The sequence below is a fragment of the Hylobates moloch genome, unplaced genomic scaffold (genome assembly GCF_009828535.3).
Source record: "Hylobates moloch isolate HMO894 unplaced genomic scaffold, HMol_V3 SCAFFOLD_10, whole genome shotgun sequence".
Taxonomy (NCBI): Eukaryota; Metazoa; Chordata; class Mammalia; order Primates; family Hylobatidae; genus Hylobates; species Hylobates moloch.
The window spans coordinates 49,989,267-50,014,540 of NW_026652285.1; the positions used below are offsets into that span (position 1 = coordinate 49,989,267).

At 40.7% G+C, this 25,274-nt stretch overlaps 1 pseudogene; it reads left to right on the plus strand.

Moving 5' to 3' along the window:
• LOC116475414 (acyl-protein thioesterase 2-like) overlaps positions 1-25,274 on the plus strand; it is a 61,132-nt pseudogene that overhangs the window by 17,752 nt on the left and 18,106 nt on the right.

Sequence of the window (25,274 nt, forward strand, 5' to 3'; positions counted from 1 at the left end):
AATCATGAGAGGTGAGATTATCCTGTATTATCAGATGAGCCCAGTGTAATCACAAGAGTCCTTATAAGATGGAGATGTGAAGGTTAGAGTCATAGAAGGTGGATATGATGACAGAAGCAGAAGTCAGAGCAATGTGGCCATGAGCAAGGAATGTGGGAAAGTCTTCTAATGCTGGGAAAGGCAGGGAATGGATGGATTCTCCCCTAGAGCCTCCAAAAGGAGCACGCCTTGGCTGACACTTTGATTTTAGCCTTGTAAAACCTCCATCAGACTTCTGACTTCCAGAAATGAAAAATAACAAATGTGTATTGTTTTAAGCCACTGAGTTTGTTCCAATTTATTCCAGCAGCAATAGGAAACAAATACAGGTGATTAACCTCAACATTCTCTTTCACTCCCTTCCAGTGTGCCTCCCCACATAGAGAATCTAGAAATCAAAAATCTACATTTCCCGGAATCTCTTGCAGCTAGGGTTCTGATCACCTACTTATCCCCACTTGGATGCACTTGTGCAAGTTTTGGAAAGTGGAAGTGAGGCAGAGATAATTTTCCTGCTGCTTTTGGCTGAATTTCACTAGAAAATATGGTAGTGCAGATATATTTCTGCAGCAGCATTCCAGCAGGGTACTTATAACTCCCAGCTTCATGGGAGTCAAGATGCATCTGTGAGGAAAAAATGGCAGATTCCTGATCCTATAGCAACTTTCTGACTCCACACCTTCATGGAAGAGGTAGTTGTTCCCCTAGCTGGTAAGCTCTCAAGTGTCCCAGGAGTCTCCTAAAAACCCTCTCTTCCACCAGCACTTGCAAGCAGCTAATTCTTTGTATTAAACCTTTCTGCTTAAAATAACTAGAGTTGCTTCCCTTTGCTGCAACCGAACCCTGACTGATACAGTGTCCATTTGCACACCACCCCAGGGGATGCAGGAGATGTCAGCTGGGAATTCTGGATATTCTGAGATAGCATACATCAACTGGGAGGCAACTCCAACAACTACACTGCTGTGTCTCACAACCCACCAGGGTTTCCTGCCAATCATTGTATTATATCCTTTACTCACTTTTCTTTAAGTAGATCCTCTCAATTTTGAGTTTTCCTCTTAACTGGATCAAAATGGGATTACAATTTTGGTGCATCCAGGAAGCAAGGATTGCTTTTTAAAAAACTTAAAGATAGTCTTAGCTCCTTGGGAGGTTGAGGTCAGAGAATTGCTTGAGCCCAGGATTTCAAGGCTGCAATGAACCATGATTATACCACTGCACTCCAGCCTAGGCAACAGAGCGAGTCCCTGTCTCTGAAAGAAAAAATAAAATTGTAAAGACACAGTAGTGAGTTGACTCCAATCTCCCTCCCCTGCTGCAACACTCATTGCAATGGTTCCTATACCTATCACAATGCACCACCCTTGAATAAAGTCTGCCTTGCCATTAAAAAAAAAAGAGAGACATTGTGTGACATAATGTCTTTTAGCCTTATGAGAATAATTTTTTAAATTACCCACACTCAAGAAGAAATAGGTGATTGGCAGACTCCAGAAACAAAGGACATTTATTGCTGTTCTCATGAAGAAAGATGAATGTTTAAAAGGTTAGAAAAGGTTTTAGCAATTTATTTGTATTGATTTGGATGTGTGATTCTGAAAGACAATGTTTTTTCTATGACTCTTCAACCATGTGAATGTTCCTTAAAATGCATGGCAACCACCCTGTCAACACAGTTTTCCAAATTTCCCAGGAATTATTTTAAAATTTTTAAAATGCTTAATCCACATCTCACACTAAAAACAAACAATCTCCGCCCTCCCCACTCCCCCCAAAAAAAGGCTTGTTAGAATTTCCAAATACGCTACAGGAGAATAAGTGCTAGGGAAATCATGGTCACTGGAATTAATACATTTAGTTAAAGTGATTTGGGAACTCAGTTCCATAAAACTTAGGTTATCTTTGTAGAGCTCCATCCTGCTCTGAACTTTCTGTCTAGTGCTCGACTCCTTTGTTTTGTTTTGTTTTGTTTGTTTTGTTTTTTGTTTTTGAGACAGAGTCTTGCTCTGTTGCCCAGGCTGGAGTGCAGTGGCACAATCTCGGCTCTCTGCAACCTCTGCCTCCCGGGTTCAAGTGATTCTCCTGCCTCAGCCTCCCAAGTAGCTGGGATTATAGGTGCCCGCTATCTTGCCCCGCTAATTTTTGTATTTTTTTAGTAAAGATGGGGTTTCACCATGTTGGCCAGGCTGGTCTCGAACTCCTGGCCTCAGGTGATCTGCCCATCTCAGCCTCCCAAAGTGTTGGGATTATAGGCATGAGCCACCGTGCCCGGCACAGAACTTGGCAATATTTTTCTAAGGAGAGCCAGACAGGAAATGTTTTAGGCCCTTTCGGGACAGAGGATCTCTGTCACAACAATTCAGTTCTAGTTCTACCCTTGTATGACAAAAGCAGTGAAGTCATCACAGGTGAACATGGCTGTGTTCCAAGAAAACTTATTTGTGAATAGTGAAATTTGGATTTTGTACAGTTTTACAAGTCATAAAATATTATTTTTCTTTTCACTTTTACTCAACCATTTAAAAATGTAAGCATCATTCTTAGTCACAGGCCACACAAAAACAGGCAGTAGTTGGATTTGGCTCACAGACCATAGTTTGCCAACCACTGCTGTAAGCCTGGCCTTGTCCTTTCCAACTTACCCCCAAATTCTCATTCTGATAAAGATTGGTTTACAGAGCCAGGATGGAGATGTTGCCTCCTAAAGTTCAGTATTTCCTGGGAGAGGAGAAACAATTTTATTTTGTCTTTTTTACCTGGTGCTCAGCCCTTCCCAGTCTAGCTGTCACTTACCCTTCCCACTGCACCTCTTTGTCCTTCTACACCCAAACTAGCTTCCAGATGTCACCTAACCTTTCTCTAGTCACATCAGATTACTTGCCTTTCCCTAGAAAAGTCAGACAGTTGTAAACCTCCACGACTTTGTTCACACCCTCCAACTGGCACAGCCTCTCCTACGTCTCTACCTAGATTTTTGCTCATTCCTCAGCTCAGTGTCATTTTTTCTTTCCCCAGGAAAGTGAGGTGAGGGCAATGGACCACACACAGGCAACATGCACAGAATGGAGTGAATGAATGCGCAGACCTGGGCCTCCTGGCTGGGAGGAAAAGGGCTTTGGAGAGCCATGGGGTAGTATAGGGTACTCCATCCACCAAGCAATAATGACAAATGTGGAGGCTGAGGAGAGAAAACTGAAGACAAGCAGCTTGCTTCTCAATGTTGCCAAAGCCTGCCCTGTCCAGAAGAATGGCAGTCATTGGTCTCAGCAAGCACAGTAGTTCTCTGATGCTACTGGGGCAGCAGTCAACAGCTCAGGCTTTCCTTGGCACATCCATGACAGTGTCACCACTGCAATGTCATGGGAAATCCTAGCAGAGCTAGCCTTTAACATTTTTCATAAAAATCTCAATTTCTTTTCCTGTTTCTTTTTATTAATAGAAAGCTAAAATAAACCTTGAGCCCATAAAGAGTTTGCTCATAATTAAAGAGGCTCAAGAAGGTAAAAGAAATGGAAAGATTGAATTTTAGGAAAGAGAGTGGAAGGGCGAATTGCAAATAAATGACAATGTTGTCATCTTTCTAAATTTTCTGAAGATGAAAAGCCACATGATTTAATCACAAAAATAAATGAGTCATGGCTTTGCTATGACTTATGTCAACATAAGCCATCTTTATCTGACCACTTTGATAATTAAAAAGCAAAATTCTGTAATACTAAAGTTTTAAGTGGACAAGATAGTTTTCAATTCTAACCTTAAACAAATGTCAACTTTTTATTTTTACCCAAAGTTTGCTAACATTTCCAAAACACGAAGACCAAACAGGGCCTAGACTTGTGAACGATGCTCCAATCCTGTTCTCTTTATTCTAATTTTACCCGCATTCTCTTCACAAAACACCTGCTGAGCTATACCAGCTCCCAGTTCCTTGCATTTTTCTCTTATGAATTCTTGGAGATTATGACAAGATAATGAGACAATTGCAGAAAGTTTTACATTCATTTTCTGCTTGGATAATATTGTAGCCTGTACTGATAAAAATTTTCAGCCAAGAATTTCTGATATAAATCTAACAGTTTGGCCATTAGTGATCATTAGTGTCACATCTAAGAAAAATTCTGGTTGGTGTTATTTATTAAAAGTAATCAAAATGTGCCATTATGGTCCTAATTACAATGTTTACTTAGATAGTCTTATTTATCTGCAAGAAAAAATAATGCCAGGCAGCTGCTAGAACTTCTACACTAAGCATGTAAGAAACAGGGAGCCTCAGTACAGTGGAATGATGTCCTTGAAGAGAAAGAGTTACCCCTTACACTTATAGAATGTTTTGTTGATAATAGTCATAAAACCTTAGTAATAGAAGCATTGCACTTTCACAGACACACATAAGGTTAACATGAGATAAAACAAAAACTAAAAGAACTTCTGTCCCTGAAAAGATGCTGGAATACCACAAGTTGCTGGCCCCACCTCTACCCCCAGGTCAAGTATGGAACAAGTAATTGTGCAGGCTTACCCTACTAGTTTCAGTTCTATTTTATTTGTTTTCGTCTTAAAAAAAAAATTAGGACTTTCCTTATTCTCCTTTGAGCTTAGCAACAAAATTCAAAGTGCGTTTACTCTAACTTATCCATTATTTGGGTATTTTGTAGTGGGAGGGCATTTCAACGTATCTAGTCTTGATAAGCTCATGGAAATAGGAAATCTCATAAAATCATAAAATCCATATTTTTTTTTTGAGGCAGAGTCTCACTCTGTTGCCCAGGCTGGAGTGCAGTGGCACCATCTCGGCTCATTGCAACCTCCACCTCCCGGGTTCAAGCAATTCTCCTGCCTCAGCCTCCCAAGTAGCTGGGATTACAGGCGCCCACCACCACACCCAGCTAATTCTTGTATTTTTAGTAGAGACAGGGTTTCGCCATATTGGCCAGGCTGGTCTTGAACTCCTGACCTAAGGTGATCCACCCACCTCAGCCTCCCAAAGGGCTGGGATTACAGACGTGAGCCACTGTGCCTGGAAAATCCATTTTTAGAACTGGATTCTAGGCTGGGTGCAGTAGCTGATACCCGTAATCCCAGCACTCTGGGAGGTGGAGGTGGGAGGATAATTTGAGCCCAGGAGCTAGAGAACAGTCTGGTCAACATAGCAAGACCCTGAGTCTAAAATAAATCAACAAATCCCTACTTAGGTTTACTTGATTATTTTTACAATAAAACCTATGATAAATGCTTGTGGGGTTTTTTGTTTGTTTGTTTATGTTTTACATTAATTTTTATTTTTTTTTACTAAAGTAATGCGTGTACTTTGTTTTAAACATCAAGTGGTGAATTTTCTAGATAAAGATAGGAAGATAAAAGAGAGAGACAGACATGCCAGGAAAATCCTGAAATCCCAAAATCAACAAGTGTGGTGAGGTGCCCACCAGGAAGCCTCTGTTCCCATCCAGGAGCCACCAGGACAAAACAATGGTGGCAGGAAGCTCAGGACCTCATCCTCATCTTTGGAGCTGTATGTTTCATTGTCCACCAGAAAGACCTCTTTCAGTCCCTCCACTGAAGAAACTTTTGTTCAAATAAATATTTCTATCCCGTTTCGGCAACTTTAGTTCTCACACAAACACAACCTCTGAAGAGGATGACCTCCACTTTTTGTAATCAATGACATTTACCTTTCTTAATTACCACTGTCTCTTCAAATAGGAAAGCGAGATTCTCTGTGCCATGATGTGGGTTGAGGTTTGACATATCCCAGGAACTTGGGCTGTGGGAAGGAAGGAGCCAGCTTAGCTGAGTGCTTGCTATGGCCAGGCACACAGAGGGAAGTGAGAGGGGCTATGTGTTCCTACCACTTTCCAGGATCCTTTATTTCAATCTGCTAAAATGACCTATTTTTTGAAATACATAATAATTTCATAAAGTAGTCAATGGGGAAAAATAAGAAAACCTTCTATACAAATATTCAGCAACTTTTCAAAATGAAAAAAAATCAAGTAATGACCCACCCACAGAAACTATCCCAGCCATCCCTTCCCCAATTCTCACATCTCACTCTTTATGCAACTGTGGAGGCCCTCACAGGGCCAAATGCCCCCACTAAGCTTTCAGGAAGGGCAAGAGCCAAGTAGCTTCACATATCACAACTGCAGACACTGGAAGTTTGGGAGTACTTGAGTCTGAGTTCAGAAGCTGGGGAGCAGTCTCTGACCTGAATCTCCTAGTGGGGAATGGTAGGTGTCGTTCCCCAGGATCCTGACTTTTTTATCGATGAAGTCTGGGGATTTAGGGCCTGCATCTCACCTCTTGACTTAGTATTAATGTAAAAGGACAGCAGTCCACCCTGCCCTTTCTCTACCCTTGTGCATACTCTAGAACAGTGGGAACATAGACGTTCCAGAACTGTGGGTGTATTGGTGTGGAGCTGTCAGGGAAGTGGCTCTGGGCCTTGTTCATCCCCTTCCCCCAAATAAAGGTGTTCATCAGTGACCTACCTTCCTTTCTATTTCAACCCCAGTAATCCTGTAAACATCTCAGTGGGTGATGCAGGTGGGTGAATGTATGTGCAGGAACCTCAACTACTTCCTGCTGGGCACTGTAGACCTACGTGAGGTGGGGAGGGTGAAGAGTCCCCTTTCTCATCTCTTGCTTCCCCCAACAGGAGGATTCTGGAGTGTGGGGTTGGAGGCAGAGGAAATGTGTTACCAGAGCTAAGAGGAAAAGGAGGACATTCCATTTTCAAGCTAAACAAGACATTTTTATAGATCTCCAAGTGGCACTCTGGTCACTCTTCAGCTTCAAGATGAGAATTACATTCAAAGCCAAGAATAGAAAAATTGCCTTGTCTTATTCCGCTCAGGTTTCCACAAAAAAAGCCATAGACTGGATAGCTTAAACAACAGGAATGTATTGTCTCACAGTTCTGAAGCCTGGAAGTTTGAGATCAGAGTGCCAGCACGGTCGGTTCCTGTTGAAGGCTCTCTTTCTAGCTTACAGATGGCCACCTTCTTGCTATGTTCTCACATGATGTTTGTTGTATTAATTTGTCTGGGAGCAAATTTTGAACTGGGCCATGAGGTTTCCCTACCAGTGGGAATCTTCTCAAGGGAATGCTCCTCACAGAGTCATTCTTGATGATTTCATGCAAGACAAAGGGATCACCTGCCCTTCCATGGTGGAAGTGCTCATGGTGCAGCCACACAGAGCCTGGAGAAAAATGGGACAGAGAGTGACAGAAAGCTTGATAGGTGCTTGAGTGGGAAAAAAAAAAAAGGAAAAGGGATGAAAAGGAGAAAGAATGAAGCAGATGGAAAGGAACAGGAATGTTCCCATCATACTCAATCATGGCTCCCAAACACACAGAACCCGATCCAAGCCCCAGGACTCTTTGCCTTATCAGGTTAACATGGAACACTTCGGTGCCATTCCAACAGAAGTGTGAATGGGTTTATCTTTGAACACAAAGTGATATCTGCATAGGTGTTGTCAGACGAGGCAATGCCTTGCTTAGGGAAGCCATGCTGGATGACAATATCCTCTCGATCCCAACAGTTTTCCCACCAGGGTTGGGTCACCACTTTGTGACCTTCATGCACTTGGAGGAGCCATGATAGATTTCTTCCAGAGATACCTGCACCATTTGAACCACAGGTCAGTCCTGACCCTTCTGCCAAGAAAACAGAGGTCCTGGTACTCGCTGCGGATCTCCACTTAGCTCATTGAGGAAGCATGGCCAAAGGCACCAATATTTCCTGATTCTTATCCATATCCATGCCATCTGGAACAAAGCTGTTGAAGGGCTAAATGAGCTGACCATTCATGAAGAAGATTTTGAAGGGGCTGATGCCACTAATGAACAAGGCAAAGGTGGAATCCATATGAATATGTAATGAAAGAAGCCACTGAAGCCATCTGATGTACAAACGCTGCTCTCTACACCTAGAAGGGTGGAGCAGTTAGGGGGACTGTGGCTCGTCCTGGCTCCATTCTAGGCTCTTGATCACAGTCCCAGAAAAGCAAACTTTGGCTCCTATACAGTGAGGTGAGCTTAGAGGGCAAGCCTAAAGCCCTGGGAAATTCATTTCTGCTTTTAATAATCTACTTAATAGTACTGCACATCCATCATTGTATCTGATTACACCAACCTGAAGTTCAGAGGGACTCAGTCACCCATTAGGTGGAAAAGGCTTCGAGAAAGGGAATGAGACGCCCTGCCAGTGATCTTTTTCATGTATCTGAGTCTCAACGAACTCTCACAAAAGGGAAATTTGTAGCTTGAATGAGCTCAGGGACTGGCCTTGAGTCACATGGAAAGCATTCCTGGATCTCATATCTTTGCATATCTCCATAAACACATAGGGAGTGAAGCAGTCAAGCTGGATTTCCATACTCATGAGCCCTGGTATGATACCTGCCCCAAATGGAGAGGGGGAAGTGTCCAAAAGAGACCACCCAGTCTTGCTCTTCTTCCAACACTGTGTTTCTCCTCTCCTTCCCCAATCTTGCCCATATGGGAAAATAGGAGAGCGTAAACAAACAGAAAAGCTCATTGGCTAAATAACGGTGGGGGAGACGAGAACATATTGATTAGAAACATTTTCAAATGCCTATGTTCATAATCAGAGCTCACAGTGTGGCAGGAACTGAGAGACCATCATTCACCTTGTACAAAGTTCGCTTCAGGAGGTGCTGGTGTCTTTTAACTCAACAGGAATAGGAATTTCTGGAGTTATATAATGCCAAGCCCTACACTCCATGCCTAATGTCAGGACAATGAAAATGCATGAGTGGCTAGATGTCTGTTATACATTCCTATCCAGGCTCTCATATGGGAGGAGAATTTAGCTAAGTGTTCCTGAAACAGGAGATAGGGGCTGAAATTGGTGTGGGTTGAAAGAGGAGAAGTTGCCCAAGCTTATCAGGGGCTCCAGGGACCTGAATAAAGGAATGTGGAGGAGATAGGCTTAAAAAGCATCAGTGTCCTGCATGGAAGTGCCTAATGTTACAGCAGGACTTCTGATGTGTATGCTGGAGTAGTTGCTGGAGGACAAAATAATCACCATAGTTTTGAGGGCTATTAAAAAACGCTGGTGCCCACATTTGTTACAGAGACTGTAAAGTTACTCAGCTTTCAGTGGACCAAATGGCTTGCCCTATGAACTCCCTGTAGCAACAATAATGGAACAAAGACCAGAAGATCCTTCCCAAGTATTTTACTGAGGCATATATTTTGCTAAAGAGAGAAAGTTTACTACTACAATAGTGTCTGGTGTGAGGTGTATTCTCATCCTAGTAAATAGTTTTAAAGACTGACAGAATTCAATTTTGAAAATTTATATGCTCTCTCACCTCAGCATTGTCAAACAAATTTATGCTTTTCTATTTATTGTATCATTTAATATTTACAACTCTTTGAGGTAGTAAGTGCCATTTATCTTTTTTAAACAGAAGAGAAAATGAGTCACAGAGAGGTAAATATATATTTAGCAGGCTAGAATAGAAGGAGCCAGCAATGGAGAAGACTTTTTTTATTATTTGAATGCAAGTGAAAAAAAAAAAAAAAAAAAACCACAATTCAACTGCATTTTGTTTTGTTTTGTTTTGTTTTGTTTTGTTTTGTTTCTTTGATGAAGTCTTGCTCTGTCATCAGGCTGGAGTGCAGTAGTGTGATCTCAGCCCACTGCAACCTCCACCTCCCGGGTTCAAGCGATTCTCCTGCCTCAGCCTCCCGAGTAGCCGGGACTATAGGTGTGCACCACCATGCCCGGCTAATTTTTGTATTTTTAATAGAGACAGGGTTTCACCATGTTGGCCAGGATGGCCTTGATCTCTTGACCTCGTGATCCACCCACCTCGGCCTCCCAAAGTGCTGGGATTACAGGCGTGAGCCACCGGGCCCGGCCTAATTCAACTGCTTTAAACAACAAAAGTGAAAATAAGTATTGACTCTGTGAATGACAAATGTGGGAAGAGGGCTGCATTCGGGACTCAAGGTTGTTGCAGAGGCTCAAATGATGTTCTCGGGGTTCAGTTTCCCTCTGACTTGGCTCTATTCTGTTGTATTTCTTCATCCGCAGGTTTCATAAATGAAGCACATCTGCCAGCAAGCTCAAAGTGAGATTCTCTTAGATGCAAATGCAGCTGAAAATGCATTGCCTTTTTCACAAGAGTCCCTGCAAACATCTTATTGTTTCTGGTTGGCTCCAGGTGGGCCACATGCCCCTCACTAAAACAGTCACAGGGCATGGAATATACTTCTTTGGCTGGGCTGAGTCACATACTCACTACATGTTGACTGAGACAAGGTAGTTTCCCTGGAAATTTTTTTTGTTTGGCAGGGATATAATTGGCCTTCACTGTATCTCAATGAGCTAAACTCTTCTTTGATGACTACAAAATTTTTACTTGATTTGAGTTCGAAATAGGCATAATGACATAAAAACAAATGACTAGCAATCCATATTATCTCCTATCTGTCACCCAGTGGAAAACAGATCTCTGTGATCTATTAATCCATTTATACAGGTCACCGGATGGTCAAGAGCGTGAAACCAAATTCCCAATCATTGCTGCCGCCAATGGGGAATAACTTTTCATCTGTAAACAAACCAAAACATCAAAAACAAAACCCAAAATTAATACAAGGAGGATAATCTACATAAACAGAGACTGAGCAAAATTAAAGTTCTATTGTTGCCTGGGACTCACCTCTACAAGTCAAGAAAGGACATGCTGGGCTAAGCTGCCCACAAACCACACTTCTCTGACAATGAAGTTTACCTGGCTCGGTCAAGTGACTCCGTCACTCCCCTCCGTGAATGACTTCCAAGACTATTTAAAAAACAAGATTATTTTTGAAAGAAGGTATAATCTTTTTTTTTTTTTTTAAGACAGGGTCTCGTTCCAGCCCAGGCTGAAGTGCAGTGGCATGATCAGGTCAGGGCTCACTGCAGCCTCGACCTTCTGGGCTCAAGTGATGCTCCCACCTCAGCCTCCCAAGAAGCTGGGACTACATGTGTGCACCACCACAGCTGGCTAATTTTTGTATTTTTTGTAGAGACTGGTTTTGCCACATTGCTCAGGCTGGTCTAGAAATCCTGGACTGAAGCAATCCGCCTGCCTTGGCCCCCCAAAGTGGTGGGATTACAGGCTTAAGCCACTGTGCCCAGCTGAAAATATATTTTTAAAACATAAATGTAAATTTATTATTTTAAAACATTTTGGCAAACAGGAAATGTCCTTAACTAGGAAAGAGTTATAGGCCAAAAATGCATGTTAAATACTCAATAGGGAATTTTAAAGATATCTTTCTTAAGACTTGGCTACAAGACAAAAATATACACTTTAAGAAAAAAATTTCTTTTAAGAAAAATCCACCTGGAAATTTGACTGGAAGTTCATTACATTCGTGTATTAATTTGGGGAGTAATCACAGCTTCATAATATGAAGTCATCCCAACCAAGAGTGTGGAAACTTCTCCATTTATTCAGGCTTGTTCTATGCCTTTGAGTAAAGTTTTACCTTTTTCCTCACAGAGGTATTATAAATTTTTATCAATTCTTAGATATTTTACTAATTTTGTTGTTATGATGATTTTGTTTTGTTTTGTTTTTTGAGACGAAGTCTCACTCTGTCACCCAGGCTGGAGTGCAGTGGCACGATCTCGGCTCACTGCAACCTCTGCCTCCCGGGTTCAAATGATTCTCCTGCCTCAGCCTCCCGAGGAGCTGGTACTATAGGCACGCGCCACTGTGCCCAGCTAATTTTTGTATTTTTTTAGTAGAGACGGAGTTTCACCATATTGGCCAGGCTGGTCTCTGACTCCTGACCTTGTGATCCGCCTGCATTGGCATCCCAAAGTGCTAGGATTACAGGCATGAGCCACTGCACCTGGCCTGAATTTTTTAATTATATTTTCTAGTTGATCATTGTTACGAAGTTTTTGTAAGTTGACCTTAGATCCAGAAACTCTAATAGTTGGCTGTTTATTTTAGATTTTTTGATGTAGAAGATAACATTACCTATAAATTATAAGAGTTTTATTCCTTTTTTCTAAGTCATACATTCATTTTTTTCTGATCTATTAGGATTGGCCAGGACTTTGGCCAGGGTACGGCCTTTTGGTTTTGGAGGGCAATCTGGCCAATATTTTTAAAAATAATAATAATAGCTTCAGTGAGATATAATTTATATGCCACATATTCATTCATTTAAAGTGTACAATTCAATGGTTTATAGCATATTCACGGAGTTGTGCAAACATAACTAAAACTAAAATGATTAATTTGATTACTTCAAAATTAAAAACTTCATTTCCCTGAAGAACACTATGGGCAAAGTTAAAAAACACTGATGGGGGTCAGGCTCAGTGCCTCGCACCTGTAATCCCAGCATTTTGAGAGGCCGAGGCAGGAGGCTTGCTTGAGGCCAGGAGTTTAAGACCATCCTGGGCAACATAGCAAGATCTCATCTCTATAAAAACTTAAAAATTAGCCAAGCATGGTGGCATGTACCTGTCTTCCTAACTAATTGGGAGGCTGAGGCAGGAGGATTGCTTAAGCCCAGGAGTTCAAGGTTGCAGTGAGCTATAATCACACCACTGCACTATAGTCTGGGAAACAGCAAGATCCTGACTCAAAACAAAACAAAACAAACAAACTAACTAATGGATTGAGAGATGTTTTTAATATCTAAAACCAAAAACAGACATACATAGAAAACAAGTAATTCCTATAAATCCAATAAAGGACAGGAAACACAATTGGGTAAAAAATATAACAAGCAAGCTACATAAAATTAAGCACAAAAAAGTTAAGAAATGTAAGAAGAAATAATCAAACCCATTTGTGATTAATCAAATGCAAAATAGCCAAGCATGGTGGCTCACACCTATAATCCCAGCAGTTTGGTGGACTGAGGTGGGAGGATTGCTTGAGGCCAGAAGTTCAAGACCAGCCTAGGCAACATGGCAAGACCCTGCCTCTACAAAAAATACTTTTTTAATTAGCTGGGCATGGTGGCATGTGCCTGTTGTCCCAGCTACTCAGGAGGCTGATACAGGAAGATCATTTGAGCCAAGGAATGCAAGGTTAGGGTGAGCTATGACTGTGTCACTGCAGTCCAGCCTACGTGAGAGAGTGAGACTCTGTCTACTAAAAAAAAAAAAAAAAAAATAGAAGAAAGAAAGATAAGGTGGCTCACGTCTGTAATCTCAGCACTTTGGGAGGCTGAGGCAGGCAGATCACCTGAGCTCAGGAGTTCGAGACCAGCCTGGCCAACATGGTGAGACCCTGTCTTTACTAACAATACAAAAATTAGCCAGGTGTGGTGGCGGGTGCCTGAAATCCCAGCTACTCGGTAGGCTGAGACAGGACAATAGCTTGAACCTAGGATGCAGATGTTGCAATGAGCCAAGGTCTTGCCACTGCCCTCCAGTCTGGACAACAGAGCCAGACTCTGTCTCAAAAAAAAAAAAAGAAAAAAAGAAAGAAAAAAGAAAGATAAAACAACAAAGAGACATCACTCTATCCTATCAGATTGTTAAAAATTTGAAGGCTGGATAATATAGATGTTGGCAGTTATATGGGATGTAAGGGCTTTTTGGAACTCCTGGTAGGAGCATGGATTTGTGCAATCATTCTAGAGATATATCTGGCAATAAGCTTTAAAGTAAGTGTACAGATTGCTAGCACATGGCATACATTCTCAGAGACAGTCTCACACAAGTTCTTGAAGGAACATGCACAAAGTTCATCACTGTGTCATTTATAGTAGAGAGTTGGGAGCAACCTAAATGTATATCATTAGGAAGAATGGGTAAATGAAATGTTTTAGAATACTAGGCAGCAATCAGAAGTGATGAACTGCACAAATGTATGGCAACATGAATGATCTTGACAAGATCAATTCAAGATGATAATACATCAAGAACTATCATTATAAGCACAATCTTAAGAAGTACATAGATCAATATAAAAAGAAGTAGCTCAGATAGTTCCCTGCTTGCCTCCAGGGAAGGTGGTAGAGATGACAGTGTGACTGGTCCAGGGAACTGCTATTGGGGGTTATAATGCCTTTGGTAGTATTTGATATTTTTAACCTTTATTAAAAATATTTATGAAGCATTTGTAAAGAAAATAATCCATAAGAGGGAAAAGTGTGTTTCCTGTGAGTCCTTGGCCAGCTCCCTTAGGGAATGATTTCTTCCTCCGTTGAGCCCCAGGAAGACTGTGCATGGCTCCATTAGAGTGCTCCTCACATTTCACAGTGATGGTTAGCTCCTGCTGAGCTCGCCTGCCTGGGTGGATCCCACTCCCTAGCTCAGCTGACTTCACCTGGCACCTAAAGAAGCCTAGTCTGATAGGATGTGAAAGGTAACCTCCACATGAGAAAAATCAGTCTTTCCAGGTCTAATTATAAACAGACCTTGAATCAACCCCTGGGAGAGGAGAGGGCTGCCATGCCACTTGCCAGACCCCTCCCTCCTCCTCCACCCCATGTGGGTGGGGAGCCTGATGGGGGTTTGATTTCTACACAGATTCCTTGCTCCACTCCCCACTGAGGGGCCTTGCTATGATTACAGCCTATTTCTGGACCCGCAAACTTCGTAGTTAGTATCTTTCACTCTTATCTAGCTCCTCTGAATCTTCAGGGTGGACTGTGCTTCCACCAATCTTTCTTCCACTCCTACTTCTGCCCCAGCAGCTCACTGGTATCTGCACATATGTACCTCACAGTCCTGGCAGAACCTGAGACACTGGCATTCCTCTGAGAATGAAGCTCCTCCTTGTGTAGAGCTCAGAAGTCCCCAGCACCACATCCTACCCAGGCCCTTTCATCTTAACTCTCATAGATATTTATTCTAGGCTAGACTGACTCTAATGTACCCGTTTCCTAGGAATTTGTCAATTAATACCATCAGCAAAAGGGCTGACACGGCTGGGCATAGTGTCTTGTGCCTGTAATTCCAGCACTTTGGGAGGCCAAGGTGAGAGAGTTGCTTGAGCCCAAGAGTTCAAGACAGGTCTGGATGACATAGTGAGACCCCATCTCTAAAAACAAAATTTTAAAGAAAAAGGGCTGACTCTTTGTTTTTTCCTTTTTGTCCAAATACTGTGTTTACTTCTACAGCCCTGGTACTAAGTCAAGTGGCTAGACCATTTTAGCAAATATTTGCTATTGGATGTTAACTAAATTAGTTCTTCTCAGTTAACACCTTGTACCCTGCTCAGCTGTCTCCTTCTTCCTGTCTCCTCTAGATGACCACCATTTTTTAGTTGTTCCAGTCACAAGAGAAACAATTCATTTGCAGTTTTGCCTCCAACATTCTTGACTGGGAGATCCTAGAGTTTTCTATTCATTTTTGTCTCTCTCAGTGCCTAGTTCAAAACACAGGACATAGAAGGTGCTCAACAAATTTTTACTGGATAAATAAATGAAATGAAAGTTTGAATGAATAAATGAATCTGTTTCTCAGAAGCTCAATAGAGCCTACAAATGTACTTTTCCATCCATTAAATATTAATGTAGAAGCCAGCAAAGTTTCCCGTAAGAACTGTTATCCCTTCTTTAGGAAGCTTTAGTTGTCTCATGACAATGTAAAAAAAAAGGATAAGATTGTTTACTATAAGTTGCTTGGGAATTTCATATACTCATCAGTGTCAAACAGAAGAAATGTGCAGTTTTCCAAACTCATTATGACTGAAAATCAGCTTTAATCAGTATATCGGCATTGCTACATGTAACTGTAATTTTTACAAGACCCCCTTCAGGTGGTAAAAGCACCCTATCAGAGAGGCCTCGGCTCACTACTCTCCTTAAAATTGACACCCTCATACACCCTAATGCCATGCCCAAACTCCCTGTCACCTTTTCTTCTCTGCTTTTCTCTGTAGCACTCACTACAGTCAAGGAAACTCACCTAGTGCCCCAGTAAAATCAGAGACTTTCTGTAGTGATGGACATATTCTGTAGTGATGGACATATTCTACATCTTGACATGGTAATGGCAACATAGGTATATACACTGTTAAAAATCTTGACCTGCTAAAATTTGTGCATTCTAGTGTATATAAATTATACTTGAATAAAGGTCTCAGAATTAGGAAATTAAAGAGCTATAAACACAAAATCTATACAATTTTTGTGTATTATATACTGCAATAAAACATTTTTTAAAGATGAATGCCTCAAATCTCTGACTATAGTTAGTTATAAACTGAATGCTTGTGGCCCCCAAAATTCACATGTTGAAACCCTAACCCCAGTATGTATGATTGTATTTGGAGATGGGGTCTCTAAGAATATAATTAAGAGTAAATGAAGTCATAAGGATGCGCCCTGCTCTAATAGAATTTGTATCCTTATAACAAGAGATGCCAGGGAGCTGTCTCTTCACCTATGCATAAAGAAGTCAGGTGAGCACAAGGAGAGATGGCGGCCATCTACAAGTCAAGAGAGAGGCCTCAGAATGAAACCTACTTTGCTAGTACTTTGATTCTGGACTTCCCAGCCTCCAGAACTATGAGAAATAAATTTCTGTTGTTTAAAAGGCTATTCAGTCTGTGGTGTTTTGTTATGGGAGCTATATTAGTCCATTCTCACACTGCTAATAAAGACATACCTGAGAATGGGTAATTTATAAAGGAAAGAGGTTTAATTGACATATGGTTTAGCATGGCTAGGGAGGCCTCAGGAAAGTTACACTCATGGCTGAAGGGGAAGCAAACAAGCAGCAAGGAGAAGTGCTTATCAAAAGGGGGGAAAGCCCCTTATAAAACCTCAGATCTCAGGAGAACTCACTCACCTATCACAAGAACAGCACAAGGGTAACCACCCCTATGATTCAATTACCTCCCACCAGGTCCCTCTCACATGTGGGGATTATGGGAACTAAAATTCAAGATGAGATTTGGGTGGGGACACAGTTAAACCATATCAGAAGCCCAAGCAGACTAATAGAGCAGTGTAATTAACTGACAGCCCCAGCTACTGCCCACTCTGAAGTTCATCACTGTATTAGAGCCAAGGCCACTTTCCCTGCCTGCTGCTCCTTACCAGTCATTGAACATGGCAGGAATGCTAAAATCCCGGAAGAGGTGGGATTCCTCTGATGAGCCATTTGGGCTTCAAGACTCCACATCAGCCTTACAAAACTTTGTTAGAACTATGCTACAGTCTTAAGATTTTGGCTCACACTTGTAATCCCAGCACTTTGGGAGGCCGAGGCGGGCGGATCACGAGGTCAGGAGATCGAGACCTCGGTGAAACCCCGTCTCTATTAAAAATACAAAAAAAATCAGCCGGGCGTGGTGGCAGGTGCCTGTAGTCCCAGCTACTCGGAGAGGCTGAGGCAGGAGAATGGCGTGAACCCAGGAGGCGGAGCTTGCAGTGAGCCGAGATTGCGCCACTGCACTCCAGCCTGGGCGACAGAGCGAGACTCCTTCTCAAAAAAAAAAAAAAAAAGATTTTTCCTTTTCTCTCTCCTCCACAGCAGTCAGTCTGACATTCTGGTCTGACAGCTCTCCCAAGCAACTTCAGCTCCTTCATATTTTTTCTCTGAAAAGCATTTCCTCCAATAAATCTCCTGCATGTATAACACCATCAAGACATTTGCTTCCCAAAAGACCCAAGATAACGTAACTCCCTAAAAAAAGGAAAAGAGATCATATCAATAAGTTAGGTGGCAGGGGAAACAAATAAGCTATCAGTTAATAAGAACAATTGGAATAGTTAAGAAAATTGAAACAGTGACTACTTATATGATAAACTTGCCTGACTATTTACTGGTGTAAAAGTGGTGTTAACTGTGCTATCCAAGGGAATTGAGCTTTCTTTGAAATCACTGACTTAACTTCAGTTTGTTGAAAACTCCTAGCCACTCTCAAAGTACTTCCAGTTTTAGCTTCTCACCACACCTCTACTCAAATCTTGAACAAGCCAAAATAAATTATTGTTCTTAGTCATTGTTTATTATCAAGGATATGCTAATAAGATTGTTGGAGAAAATCAGGTCACAGAGATCATGAAGCTGGACATGAAGCTACCAAAGACCTTGAAGGACTCTGGCTGTGTCTGGATAGCTCTGGAAACATCTCACCCTTATTTAATTACTTAAAGTAATTCAGTTCATCACGCTGCTTCAGGCAGGAACACAGTGTATAGCAACAGCACTTAATCTCATCGTTCCCTGCCCATGACTCCTTCCTGCAGCGTTAGTTTGAATGATGGAGGATGTTCTGTCATTACCCACGTGCAACAGTGACTTTGTGATCACAGGGGTGTGGCTTGAGATTGGTCAACAAGTCATAAATTTTCTTCCTCTAAGATCTCTGGACATTCCTGTCTGAGGAGTGATGTTGTGTGGAACACTTTGTGCTTCCCAAGCACTAGGACAGAAAATGTAAAATGCCTTGGATCATCTTCTTCTCCAAGTGGTCCCGTCTTCCAACTTAGAACTGCAGTTTGTTCTTTAGTGGTTGTTTTCATAAAAACAAAAGAAAGGGACTCAAGGGTCCATAGGTTTTGTTTGTCCAGAAAAAGGGAAACTCTATTTTGTTTCAGGCCTGCTCTCTATAATAGATGCTTATTCTGTGACTTTATCATGAGTAAGTCATATATCCCTAGTCCATTCACCCTCTCGCTCTAATTCACAATTTTCCTTTAGCCTCAAACCTCTAACACCTCCTGCCTACCTCTTCTCACAGCTCAAGATGTTGCTTCCAAATCACCTAAGAACATTACAGCAATCAGCAGAGAATTTCCACCCATCACAAATGCATACACTTACCAGCATCCGTACATACACTCTGCCTTCCTAACCATTACTTTAGATGGATGACAGTCCACCTTTCTAGCTAACGCCAGCTGCCCTTGTACACACACACATTCTCAAGGCTATCAGGAATGGCATTTCTTTGTTCTCTCCTACATGAACAATTTTCCCATTGCTACGGGGTCATTCTCTTCAGCATACAGGCAGGCTATTGTTTAGCCAGTCTCTAAAAATGACCACAACAATAACAACCACATCATCATCAACAACAACTAAACAATTTTACTCCTCCCACTTCCAGAAACTGCCTCATATATCATATGCTTTCCTTCAAAACAAAACAATGCCTCAGAAAAACAGGCTATATTTGTTATCTCTAATTCCTCTCCTCCCATTCTCTCTCCAGCGAGTCTTCCTCCCACATCACCACCAACATTGCTCTTCTCAAGGTCAACAATGACCACAGCATTGCTAAATCTAAGGTTGATTCTCAGTCCTCATCTTATTGACCCAAAGACAGCATTTGACACCATTGAACACTCCCTTCTCCTTGATGCACATTTTTCACTTGACTTCCAGGTTACCTACCACACACCGCTGGTTCCCTCCCACCTCCTGGTTGCTTCTCAGTCTCCTCTGCTGAGTCCTCTTCTTCTCCCTCCTGGAGACACAGGATGCAGTCTTGCACCTGTTTTCCTGTCTGTCAACACTCACTCTCTTGTTGACCTCATCCAGCATTCACAGCTTTGAGTAACATATATATCTCAAGGATTCCCAAGTTTACATGTTCACCCTAGACCTCTCCTTGGAACTCCAGACTCTTATATCCACCCACCTGCTTCACACATCCACTTGAATGTCTCATAGAAATCTGAAACTGAACATGTCAAAAGCCAAAGTCTTGACCTTCCTCATCTCAATGAATGAAAATCTCCTCCATCTAGCTGCTCGACCAAAAATCCTGTCTTCTCTCTTTCTCTTACTCATTCAATTTATCCTAAATTTCTGTTGACTCTATCCTCAAAATATATCCAGAATCTGACTGCTTCTCAACACTTCTACTGGTGCCAGTCCAAGCCACTGTCATCTGTCCCTGGGATTATCAAAGTAGCCTTCTAACTAGTCTTCCTACTTTCACCCTTGCCTCTCTAGAACCAATTTTCAACATGGCAGCAAATTATTTTTAAAAGTCAGTCAAATAATGTCATCTTCATGCTCAAAACTTTCCAGTGGCTCCCACTTCTCTCAAACAAAAGCCAAAGACAGGATTTGGCCACTTCTCTGTTCTGATCTCTCAGTAACCACCTTCACTCACCTTACTCCAGCCATAGTGATCTCCCTACTTTTCCTCAAATCAGCATGATTTGCTTCTACTCCAGGGCATTGGCACTGGTTGTTCTCACTGCCTGAAATGCTATTCCCCTAGATAGTCTTCCAGACACCCATCTTTTCCTTTCTATGCTTCAGTTTCCTCAATGGTCAACTGATAAACTTGAGATAACAAGATGACCCAACTCATATGTGTGTAAGCCAGACCCTTTTGACATTAGTGGAATCACACTATGTGTATTATGCTATAACTTTCTTTCCAACTTTAAAATATGTCCTTGAAATGCCACATTTTACTCATATGATCTTTCTTATTTTTAAATCATATTTATTTTACCTGTTGCAATGTATTCCACAATATAGATATATAATACTTTATTTATAAGGATGCTTAGATTATAATCTATTTTTCTCAAACTAAAACAATTCTACAAGGCCCGTTTGTGCATAGGTGCAAGTGTTTCTTTAGCATGAATACCTAAAAGTGGAGTTGTTGGGTTAAGGCATAAGCACATTCCTAAAATGGAGGCTAAGAAAATGCCTCCACAAATATCATGCCCTTTTACATACTTAGGCATTTCTCTGCATCTTTTCCACCATTGGATATTAGTAATCTTTAGTTTCTGCCAATCAAAAGAGCAAATCTATCACTCCCCAATGATGTGAAATGTCATCTTTATCGTATTTCAAGTCACTATATGTATTCAAACACCATATCTTACCCTTTTGATGATTTTATGTTTTAAGGCCTAAGAAAAATGACCTCCCATTACTCTTTAAAAAATTTTTTTTGCTAGCTATTCTTGCCTGTTTGTGTTTCCATATATTATTTAGGATTAGATTGTCAAGTTCCAATAAAAATCCTACTGGTAATTTCGGAGGGAGGGGATAATGTCAAATGTATCTATTAGGCTGGGCACAGCAGCTCATGCCTGTAATCCCAGCACTTAGAGAGGCTGAGGTGGGTGGATCATTTGAGGTCAGGAGTTCGAGACCAGCCTGGCCAAGATGGTGAAACCCCGCCTTTACTAAAAATACAAAAATTAGCCGAGCGTGGTGGCATGTGCCTGTAATCCCAGCTACTCAGGAGGATGAGGCAGAAGAATCACTTGAACCCAGGAGGTGGAGGTTGCAGTAAGCCAAGATTGTGCCATTGCACTCCTGCCTGGGAAACACAGCAAGACTCTGTCTCAAAAAAAAAAAAAAAAAGGATAAGGAGAAGTGACATATTTATGATATTGAATCTCTTGTTTGAAAATATCATGTGCCTTTCTATTTATTTAAGTCTTCTTTTTCCATCCTTTAGAACCACTTTTAAATTTTCTATTGATCCCTCACATTTCTTGCTATTGTAAGTGCCACACTTTCTTCCATTATGTCATCTAGTGAGCCACATACATGAAGACATATGTTTATTAATTTGTGGCAGCCAGCTAACTAAATTCATACTTTGTGAAAACATTTTAGTTGTTTCTCATGGATTTTCTAGGAAACTTATTGTAATATATTAGTATTTAATCTCCTATTTGATTTTTGGGCGTTTTTTTCTCATTGTGCTTGCAAGTACTTTCAGAATAATCGAGGCATTATTATCAGCAGGAATATGAATGTTTTCAGTGGATGTATGTCATGGTTTCAACTGCCTACCTTCTGCATCCCTTTCTGGGTTTATACCTACATTATGAGGTTTGGTAGACAAAGGCCGCCTCTTCTAAAGAAGGTGAAAACGCTAGATATTTTCCTAGCCTCAACTGCAGCCAGGGTACAGGCATGTGATCTGGGCTTGGCTCATTTAGGTACACTCATGCCAGGAGTTGGTAATGCAAGGAGGAAGAGCGGATTCTTTCCTCCTTGGGCCAGTTGGAGCAATAATGGCCACACATTTGAGTTCTTGGGGCAGAAGCACAAACAAATGCTTTGGGAGGGTTTACCCTTTCACATTTTTTCTATTTCTGCTAGATAGTTGCTCTGCAGATTTTTAAACAATCTATTCATCAATGTTATTCAAGTATGGAATTTTCTTTGGTAGCTCTTGATAGCATATTATAAATTTCTGGGAAGGGGTCTCAGATAACTTTCATTAAATTTATTGCTAGATGTTTGAAGCTTTAATGATATTGTAAATAATACATTTTAATTATTCTTTTAAAATGTGTTGCAAATACTGTGTATAGAAATATAATTGACCTATTGTATTTCACTTATTATGTCTAACGGTTTATCTGTACTTTAAAAAAAAAATTCTACATACACAGTCTTATCATCTGTGAATAATAAGAGTTCTATTTTTTACCTTCCAATTCTCACAGCTTTAATATTTCTTTTTCTTATTTTGCCAGTTAGGGTTTCTAGTACAACACTGATAAAAGCAATTTTAGTAGGTATCTTTCTCTCATTGCCAGTCTCAGGGGGTAGTCTCGTAATATTTCTCATCAGATATAATATTTGGTTTATTTGCAGGTTTGGGGTGTTGTTCTTTTAGATTTATCAAATTAAAGATTTTTTTTCCATTTAAAGTTGTTTTTAAATATAAACAGATTTTGAATTTAAATCAAATGCTCTTCTATATCTACAAAACTGGCCATGATTTCTTTTCTTTATTCTGTTAATCTGGTGAGTTACATTGATTTTTAAAAATTGTTTTGACAAATAATAATTGCATATACTGGGTACAATGTGATGTTTTATATATGTTTACAATGCAGCATGATTAAATCAGGCTAATTAACAAATCCATCACCCCACATATTTTGTGCCGAAAACATTTAGAATCTATTATTTTAGTGATTTTGAAATATACAATGCATTATTATTTATTATGGTCATCATTCCATGCCATAAATGACAAAAGCTTATTCCTCCTATCTAACTGAAACTTTATACCCTTTGATCAACATCTCCCTTTTTCCCATTCACCCTCCTTCCCCAGCCTCTGGTAACCATCATCCACTCTCTTTTGAATGCTAACCCAGTTTCACATTTTCTAAATAAATCACATTTGGTCATGATGTATTATCCTTCTAAGTATCACTAGATTCAATTTGCTAATAATTTGCTTAGGATTTTTTGCGTCGGTGCTCATGAAAGATGTTAAATTTCTTTCTTTGTAACATTCTTTGCAGATTTGGAGATCAAGATTGTATAAGCATCAAAAACTTGTAAAGCTGTTTCCTTTTTTCTCTTCTCTGGAAGAGCTTGTGTTAAATTTCATGTTATTTCATCCTTTGATGAGGGATAGAATTCACCTATGAATGTGTTCCATCTTGCTCTTTTTTTTTTTTTTTTTTTTTTGAAACAGAGTCTCGCTCTGTCACCCAGGCTGGAGTGCAGTGGCACGATCTCAGCTCACTGCAACCTCCGCCTCCAAGGTTCAAGTGATTCTCCTGCCTCAGCCTCCTGAGTAGCTGGGATTACAGGCATGTACCACCACACCTGGCTAATTTTTGTATTTTTAGTAGAAACAGGGTTTCACCAGGTTGGTCAGGCTGGTCTCAAACTCCTGACCTCGTGATCTGCCCACCTCAGCCTCCCAAAGTGCTGGGATTACAGGCGTGAGCCACCATGCTTTGCCCATCTTGCTCTTCTTTAAGAGCTTTCCTTTAAAGAAAGGAGTTTTTTATTTGTGGCAAGTTTTTAATTACCTATTCAATCACTTCAACAGACATAGAACTGTGCAGAGTTTACATTTCTTACACAGTTTTAGGTAAGTTCTGTTTTTCTAATAATCTCTCTCCATCTAAATTTTCAAATGTATTGGCTTGAATTTGCTCATAATATTATTTTGTTATTGTTTTGGGTTTTTTGTTTGTTTGTTTGTTTTTGAGACAGGATCTCACTCCGTCACCCAGGCTGGAGTGCAGTGGCACAATCTCGGCTCACTGTAGCTTTGACCTCCCAGGCTCAAGCTATCCTTCCGCCTCAGCCTCCCAAGTAGCTGGGACTAGAGTTATGTGCCACCAAGCCTGGCTAATTTTTGTATATATTGTAGAGACGGGGTTTTTCCATGTTGCCCAGGCTGGGCTTGAACTCCTGAGCTCAAGTGACCCACCCACCTTAGCCTCCTAAAGCACTTGGATTACAGGTGTGAGCCACCACATCTGGCCTACTCATAATATCCCTGAAGAGATGATAAAATCAGCAGCTTTGGGGATGTTCACAAGGTAGGCTCTCTCCTCTATACTGCCTACCTGACAGGAAGCTGAACTGAAAATATGGCTGGTATCAGTGATTTCTTGTTCAGCCCCAATCCCCTTCTTCTTCATGCAAAGCATGGGGACTGACAAACCCATCCTAGCATTATTGGATTTGTTGGTTTCGCCTCTCAGGTGTAGCCTTACTTTAGAGAACTGTGTTTTACCAGTTTCATTTGAATTCTGCATTCACAGGAGTCCTCTTTGCATTTGCCTGCATCCTGTTTACATTTGGATAAATGTGTTAGCTGTTCTCTTATACTGTAATTCAGAGTTACAGATGTGTCTCCCAGATTCATTGAAAATAGTGTTTAAGTTTCTATTTCTCTGGGTTATTATGTTTTGTTTGGGTTGGTTTTACTTTGGGATAATTTCCAAAAGGAGATGTAGGAAAATGCTATTACATATTTAGTTCACTTTCTAAAATAAGATTAGATGATTGTTACATTCGATAGAATCTGACTATAATATATTGAATGTATAAATATTTGAGAAGAATTATCATTTTCAAAATACTGTATTTTTCAATTCAGGAATATGGCATTTCTCATTATTTCTTTAGGTCTTCTGTTATGTCTTCCAACAACATTTTTTAGTATTGTCATTGTTCTCGTTGTTGCTTTCAGATAGTATGGCACAAATACTTGAAGGTTTATTCATAGCTACTTCCGATTTGTTTTTCTATCAGGAACTGGATGGTCTCATTGGTTATGGACACATATGAAAACTCTATTTCAGTTTGCATTGTAATCATTTATTCAAGTATTTTTGCAGTGAAGTGTTTATCAGTGTGCCATTTTATGGTCTTGGATCTTCTAGGAAGACAATCATGCTTTCTGCAAATGCAATCATAGTTCTCCCTGCTCTTCCTTTCAAACATTTACCTGCCGGATTTATTTCTGTGTGTTATTACATTGTCCAATACACACAGTACACATAGTGG